The sequence below is a fragment of the Rhineura floridana genome, chromosome 18, assembly GCF_030035675.1.
Source record: "Rhineura floridana isolate rRhiFlo1 chromosome 18, rRhiFlo1.hap2, whole genome shotgun sequence".
Taxonomy (NCBI): Eukaryota; Metazoa; Chordata; class Lepidosauria; order Squamata; family Rhineuridae; genus Rhineura; species Rhineura floridana.
Genome location: NC_084497.1, coordinates 2,382,319 through 2,389,876, shown reverse-complemented (window position 1 = coordinate 2,389,876; position 7,558 = coordinate 2,382,319).

Genomic DNA, 7,558 nt, shown 5'->3' with positions numbered 1-7,558 from the left:
AAGCTTCCCTCTGACACGAGATTTTGGCAGTGAGGCCTTATCTCCGAAGAGGACACGCCTGCCTGTTTGGGAGTTCTTTGTTGTTACCCAAATAGGACACTGATCACAGCCTGTTCTCGTGTGTGGATGGAAAAAGGGAAACGAGGGGATTGATAAAAAGGGAAATTGAAAGGCCAAAATCCAGAAGGTGTACTCACTGCAAAGCGCCTGGCAGCTGTTTGAACCTAACAATATCAGAAGCTCAACTGGCGTGTTCGCTGCAGATCAGGAAGGGTGCCACCAGGGCAAGGGGATGCCAGCAGGGTTAAGTAGCGGAATCAAAGATGCTCTTGGAGACAAGAAGGCTTCTTTTAAAAAATGGAAGTCTTGTCCAAGTTAGAAGAATAAAAAGGAATGCAAACGCTGGCAAAATAACTGCAAGAAGACAGAGAAGGATGCTAACATAAGAACTTGAGCACATTGCTAAAAACATGAAAGACCAACAATAAATTCTTTAAATACATTAAAAGCAGGAGATCATCTAGGGAGGTGGTCGGACCCTTGACCCACATTGAAGTCAAAGGTATGCTAAAGAGAAGCGAGTTGCTGGTGGAAAAGGGGTTTCAGGATCCGAGTGGACTGTGGAACTTAGGAAACTCCTTTCTCCTGAGCCAGACCCCTTCGTCCATCTAGCTCAGTGTTGCCTGCACTGACTGGCAGCAGCGCTCCCCAAGGTTTCAGGCAGGGGTCTCTCCCCACTCCGACCTGGAGATGTTGCCGGGGATCGAACCAGCAACCTACTGCGCACAAAGCAAATGCCACTGAGCAATGGCACCCTTTGCATGTATACACTCATTTGCACATTGTAGTTGCTTAAAATCCCCACAGGAGGGCAGCCTTCCCCGCTGTCATTGCAGGCGCTTAAAATCCACACCGGAGCGGGCCCTTTCCCGCTTTGGCAATGTAATAATAATAAATAAATAAAATTTTATTTATGAGTCCTATCTGGCCGAATTAACGGCCACTCTAGGCGACGTACATTGACACAGTAAAATACAATATAAAACAATAAAACCCACAATTAATGTAGTTGCTTAAAATCCCCACAGGAGGGCAGCCTTCCCCGCTGTCATTGCAGGCGCTTAAAATCCACACCGGAGCGGGCCCTTTCCCTCTTTGGCAATGTAGTCGCATAACATCAGAAACGCACCGGAAGCGGCGAGCATGACCAGTAACAGCCTTCTTATCTTATCTCTACGGGTATTCCCAGTCGCTTTAGGAGCGTCGCTTTCGGTGACGATCAAGCGGGGCTTGCTGGGAGTTAAAGTCTTCATCCGGCTGGGCCTGTAGTCCTACCGCCCTCTTTCGTCATGGCGCACTGCGCATGCGCCCCTACGGCATCTTGGTGCAGACAAGAACTCAGCTAGATCGACCAACGGTCTGACGTAGTATAACCCGCTTCCTCTTTGGCTCCGCGGGGGGGGTAGTCGCTCTTCTTTTCGCAACTCTATGGTGAACACCGTCCAATCAGCGGACAGGGAGAGGAAAAGGGAGCCGGTGCTTTTGTCAACAAGACCACGCTTGCGTGTTCCTCTTAGGAGCAGAGTCCCGTTGCTTAGCAACCTGCGAGAGAGGATTGGGGGGCGAGGGGGAGCGGGACTGAATTGTTGCGGAGGGGAGGGGAGGGAGGGTGCCCCGCATTGTAAATCCTGCGTCGTCTGCCAGATGACAGCTCGCAGGAGGGGAATGAGGGTGGCTGACAAGAACCCAGCAAGGTCGCCCGGGCGCGGCCTTGTCGGAGTGGCGCAAGCGTCTCGGAAGTGTCGCGCGGGGACGCCCCAGCCTCCTCGCCTTGCCTCTCGCTCTCTGTTCCTCCTCCTTCGTGGCGGACGGAGCATGCGCTCTTGCGGGGATGGCGGCGGGCAACGGGGATTTCGGGTCGGGGTCGCGTTGGGACCCCGCAGCGCTCACGGAGCAAGGCAAAGTCCAGGTCGCCGTGGCCAACGCCCAGGAGCTGCTGCAGGTGGGTGAGGGAGGGCGGAGGAGCTCCCACGTGCAAGCGCAGTCTACCTCCTCCCCCCCATGTTGACCCACGCGCACACAGCCGTGGGCGGGAGGGGCTGTCGCTCCTTGCCGGGAGGACGGGTCGGGGAGAATAACAGAACCGCGGACAAACGTTGCGGCGACTTTCAATACACTTTGGGGGGATTAAAAACATGTCAAGATAGCGATATGGCGCCCTCCTGTGGGGACAATTGAGAAGCGCTTCGTGGGGGATAAAAACATGGGAAGATAGCGATATGGCGCCCTCCTGTGGGGACAATTTTTAAAACCCTTTGAGGGGATAAAGACTTTGCGAAGGCAGGGAATGGCCCCCCTTGTCGCAGCCTTGAACAGGAGAACCGCGTGCGTGGCTGAGTGTGGTGTCCGGATGCTTAACGGTTGACGCGCAGCTTGAAGCTTCTTTGGATGCGGACAGCCACTCAAACGGAGATCATGTTCAGGCCGAGCAGACGTCGGCAGGGCAGGGCTGTGGGTGGCAAACGCATCCCTCCAAACGGAGCCTTCCCTTTCAGAGACGGTCTGCCGCAGAATTGCCAAACTCTGGGGGCAAGAACGCAGGCAGAGCCGCTTTTGCAGATCCGGGCCGCTCTCCCTGGCCTTTTTGCCGCTCCCCGGGCTGCGCACTCCCTGGCCCTTCTTCACAACCTCCTTGGCCGCTTGTGCCTGGCCGGGTTGTGTCTGGATGGAGGATACTTGGGGGAGGGTGTGTGGAAAATCAGCTACCGTGAAAGGTCATCTCTACCCCTTTTGCTCCGCCCACTCTTGCCTCTGGCCCTGGACACCACTTGCATGTGGCCTCCAGAAGGCAATGGGGACTGACAAAGTCCCCAGGCCTGAAAGAGAAAAGTCCTCTATGTCGTGGGACCAGATTTTCCGCTCTGTTTGCCTCAGGGGCATTCCCAGTTGTGTGCGGTCAATGCAGCCCACCCTCTCTTTGCCCAACCATGCCGCACATCAGTCCAGACCACCTCAAGATATCCCTGGTATGAGACTGTATGTTGTGTGTTTGGGCTCAGGGGCGGGGCGGGGGGGCAAGCCAACACTAAAATGCACTTCCCTGCGGTCTTACGATTAGAAGGGGTTGAACGGTTAGAGCGCTAATGCTATAGCTCAGGTGCAGAGCATCTGCGTGCGTGCAGAAGGTCTCTTGTTTGATCTCTGGACCCTCCGGGTGGACTGCAGAGTCTCCCTGCCTAAAACCCTGGACAGCTGCTGCCGGTTAGTGCAGGCACTGCTGACCTAGATGGTTGGAAGTGCAACCCAATGTTTCCAGATCTTCCCACCCTCTCTTGCAAGCGTCACTGCTGGTCTCTTTTCCTTGCAGATCCCAAGGGAGACGGATGCCACTCACAGGCCTCCACCGCAGCAAATCCTCCCAGAGGAGCCAGGTGGGAGCCACTTCACTTTGGCTTGTCTGTTTGTTGTGAAAGTGTTTACATGCTACCAGCTCATACAGTGTAACGTGGCGCTGTACAATGATCTATACAATAAAATACAAAACATAATAAAAACAAAATCATTAAAGTGACTGGCTGATTAAAAACATAGACATGTCTACAGAAAAAGGTCCTCAAGAAGCTGTGAAGTTCCCTGGGTGACCTTGTGGGCCAGTCATAGTCTCTCAGCCTAGCCTACCTCTTAGGGTCGTTGCGAGGATAAAATTGGACATAAGTCCAAACGGAGCACCCCCGCCTGGGAGGCTCGGATTCACCCCCCGTCCCCGTCCCCTGGCCTTGGGGGCTAGTCAGTGTCTCTCAGGCAAAACTACCTCACGGGGTTGCTGTCAGGACAACATGGGGAGAGGGAGTAGGTCGGGTGTAGGTCGCCACAAGCTCCTCGGAGGAAACAGCGGGATTTCAGTGCAGCAATCCAGTAGAAATAGCCCAGCGGCTCATGCTTTTCAATATCGTATGTGTCGATAGTCATCTGACATGTTGTTGCCATCGTTTCAGTTTGCATTTAAAGCCAAATGTATCAAATTCACACACACTGAAACAATACGAGTCCTGAAACGCAGCCATCCTTCAAAATCCGCACTTCTCTGGATTTTACGATGCAGGTCTCCAACAACAAATGTGTCTGTGAGGGGAAAGTGTACATTAAAAATGCATATTGGTGAAAATAGCACACACAAAAATGCATCACAGTCAGGAAGAACTGCTTGTAAAAACGTGAAGATTACGTAAAACTGCATACAAAAATGTGAACGTTAGGAGAAAGGTATGCTAAAATGCTGGCAAATGTTCATGAGGACTTTTTAAAAAATCATCAACAGATGTGGAAATGTAGCAGACTGGAACAACCAAAACTCACAGATTGGTCCATTGCTGGGACAGAAGGCACTGTGCATTTCGGTTCTCTCCGTTCCTCATTTTTCCAGTCTTCGGTTCTCCACAATGCTGCAGCAACGATGATGATGATGATTGTAGTCCTCACGGAAATTCGTCAGAATTTTTGTGCAGATTTCTCCCAATAAACACATTTTTGTATGCAGTTTTACGCAATGTGCAAACAACCTTCCCTAATGTGGTGCATCTTTGTATGTTATTTTCACCAATATATTCAGTCTTGTGCATACTTTCTCCTAATGTACGCATTTCTGCAAACGTGGGTCGGTTAGAGAACTGCAACCATCAGATGAATGTGAATGTCGAAGGGTGTCTCTGTTTGTTTTCTCATCTTGCTTCAGAAAGTGCAAACCTGGTAGATTCGCCTTTCACTGTGAACTAACTCCAGTGTCTCCCCACCGCCCCCCCCGGTCGCAGATTCCCCATCCTTGGCCTACAGCATGATGTTTGCGTGGCGTTCTCCGGGCTAGGTGACACTGGAGGCCTGGTGTTCACTCTTGGGCTAAGGCCCCGCCACTCGGCCAACGCAAGGGACTTGCCCGTCACTCTGTACCGCTTCCTTCCACAGCCGCCTAGCCCACTGCCTACGGACCGGGCAGCCCGGCCTTCCCGCAACAGCCAGCCACGATAACAGCCCAGCAACCTCCTCCGCAACAGCCACAGCAGCGGGAAGGTAGGCCAGCCTCTCGTCTGTCATCGTGCCTCGAAAGGAGCGCGCCTTTTTAACCTCAGCCCCTAGGCAACGTCAGAGGCTTGTTCACTGAGGCCCAGTTCCCAAGGCAACACTAGCAGCCAGGTGTCTCTCTTTCATCTTGTCCCCATCGCCGAGGCCTCTTGTTCACCCAGGGCCAAGGCAACCTTGTCATCTCCATTACCCGAGGGCCAGCGTCCCTCAACCTTGGGTCTGCAGATGCTGTCGGACGGCAACTCGCGTTCTCCTCAGCCAGCGGTCAGGGACGATGGGAGTTGTAGTCCCACAATGTCTGGGGACCCAAGGTTGAAGAACAACTCTCTAGGCAACCCCAGCGGCCTGGTGTTTTTACTCTCTCTCTTTCATCTCGTCCCCGTTGCCTGGGCCCCACCCAAGGCATCGCCTCAGAGGTTAGGATCCCTCCTGCAGATTTCAGCAATCGCAATAGCGCTGGCGGAGACGGTCGGTTGCAAGGCTGCAGACTTTGGAGGCGTGACGACTACAGCAAGATTCTTTCGGCACGGCATTTTAGCGTTGGAGAGAGTGCTCCTAAGCACTTGGTAAATCACTGCGCAAAAAGAAACTCCGTGCAAGGGGCATGCAGAACCACAACGAGGTTGTGTTTTTTCAGCGCGCATGGAGGGGGAGTGGGGGGAGAGTGAGCGAGCGAAGGAAACAGCGGCAGTGAAAGTTGTGGCAAAGTGCACATACAAGTGCTTTTGTACAAAGCTTGGAAATTAAAAAAACAGGAAATGGAGGTGTCTTAATGCATCAGTTCCACTTTAGGGACAAGGCTGGGTGATGTGGGAGCCAAATCCGAAATGTCAGGAGCATTTCAGATGGACAGCTTGCCCAAACAAGTCTGCTGCACCTTTAAGAGTCACGTGTAAGAGAATTTTCAGCAAGTGCGACTTATCATGGAAGCTACACCTGCTGAAATTACCTCTGGAGCCTCATATATTAGTTCCGAAGACCTTTTCCCAACAGCTGGCATAGCACAGCAGGGTAGAGAGCTGGTCTGGGAAGCCAGAGTCTGTGAGTTCAAATCCCACGGTGAGATTTTTTCTTTTCTAGTGGCCGCCCAGGCCCTTTGGAGCCTCAAATATTAGTTCCGAAGAGTTCCTCCCAACGGCTGGTGTAGCACAGCAGGATGAGAGCTTGGCTTGGGAAGCCAGAGTTTGAGAGTTCAAATCCCCGCTTGTGCTCCTGGGTCTGAAGGGCCAGCCAAAGATCACCCCTCCCTGCCAAGGCGAAGTGCCCCTCCCTGTCGTTCGAAGGATGGGTGGGGGAAGCCTTGGGCAGCAAAGAGGGGGGGGAAAAGTAGAGTTTTGCGGCCGGGGCGGCCTGTATTCTTGTCCCAAGAGACTAAGTCCCAAGATTTTTTCACCTGGGAGCTTGACTATTGCTCCCAGGTTACTTAGGCTGTCCTCCCCAGCTGGCCAGGACCTGCTCAGCTTGCCACGGCTGCACAGGCCACCCCCGTCCTTGTCCGCAACAACTGCCAGCTGGGGGGCAACTGGGCTCCTGGGGACTGTGCAGCTTGCCCAGGGCTACACAGGTGGCGGGGCACGTAACCCCTGAGCCACTCACGGGGGTGATCTTTGGCTGGCCCTTCAGACCCAGGAGCACAAGCGGGGATTTGAACTCTCAAACTCTGGCTTCCCAAGCCAAGTTCTCATCCTGCCGTGCTACACCAGCCGTTGGGAGGAACTCTTCGGAACTAATATTTGAGGCTCCAAAGGGCCTGGGCGGCCACTAGAAAAGAAAAGATCTCACCATGGGATTTGAACTTGCAACCTTTGGCTCTGCTACCCACAGCTCTTCCCAACTAGGCCACCCTGGCTGCTGGGAAAAGCCTCCCAGGAGGTCATAGTTGAGGCCTTGGCTCCAAACTCCTGCTGCAGGTGCTCTCTATGAGTAGATTCTACAGGCTCACCTGTGCTATCTGGGAGTAGATTCTACAGGCTCACCTGTCTCCTCAGGGTGCGGTTGGAAGTGAGAGGCAGCCAGAAGAAGGGCCCAACTTTCCTCTGTGTGCCCCCCCCTTTTAACGCCATCTGAAGCTAGTGGCCAACCCCTCCACATCTGGCATCAGTGAGTTGATGGTGCACTATGCTGGATTGCATCTAACATAAATGAATGATGATCTTTATTGTTTTTAGCCAAAGGCCAGCACAATACAATACAAAAAGAAGAAAGTTTTAAAAAGCACATTAAAATTACCAGCGATAAAAGTACAGCATCCTAAGATAAGAAAGGCTAAGATTCATAAACTCATTACAACATAATAAAAAGACAATAACACCCCATTTGAGTATCTTAAGACCCCCGGGGAGGATTTAAAGTTAAGAATACTACTTTAAGGACACCTGGGAGGTGGACGGCACTTGCTTTAAATATCTAGCTCTCAATTTCCCTGCGCAACAACGCAAGTTTGCTCCAGCAGTGGTCTGTTTGACAGCACGTGACGGAGTGG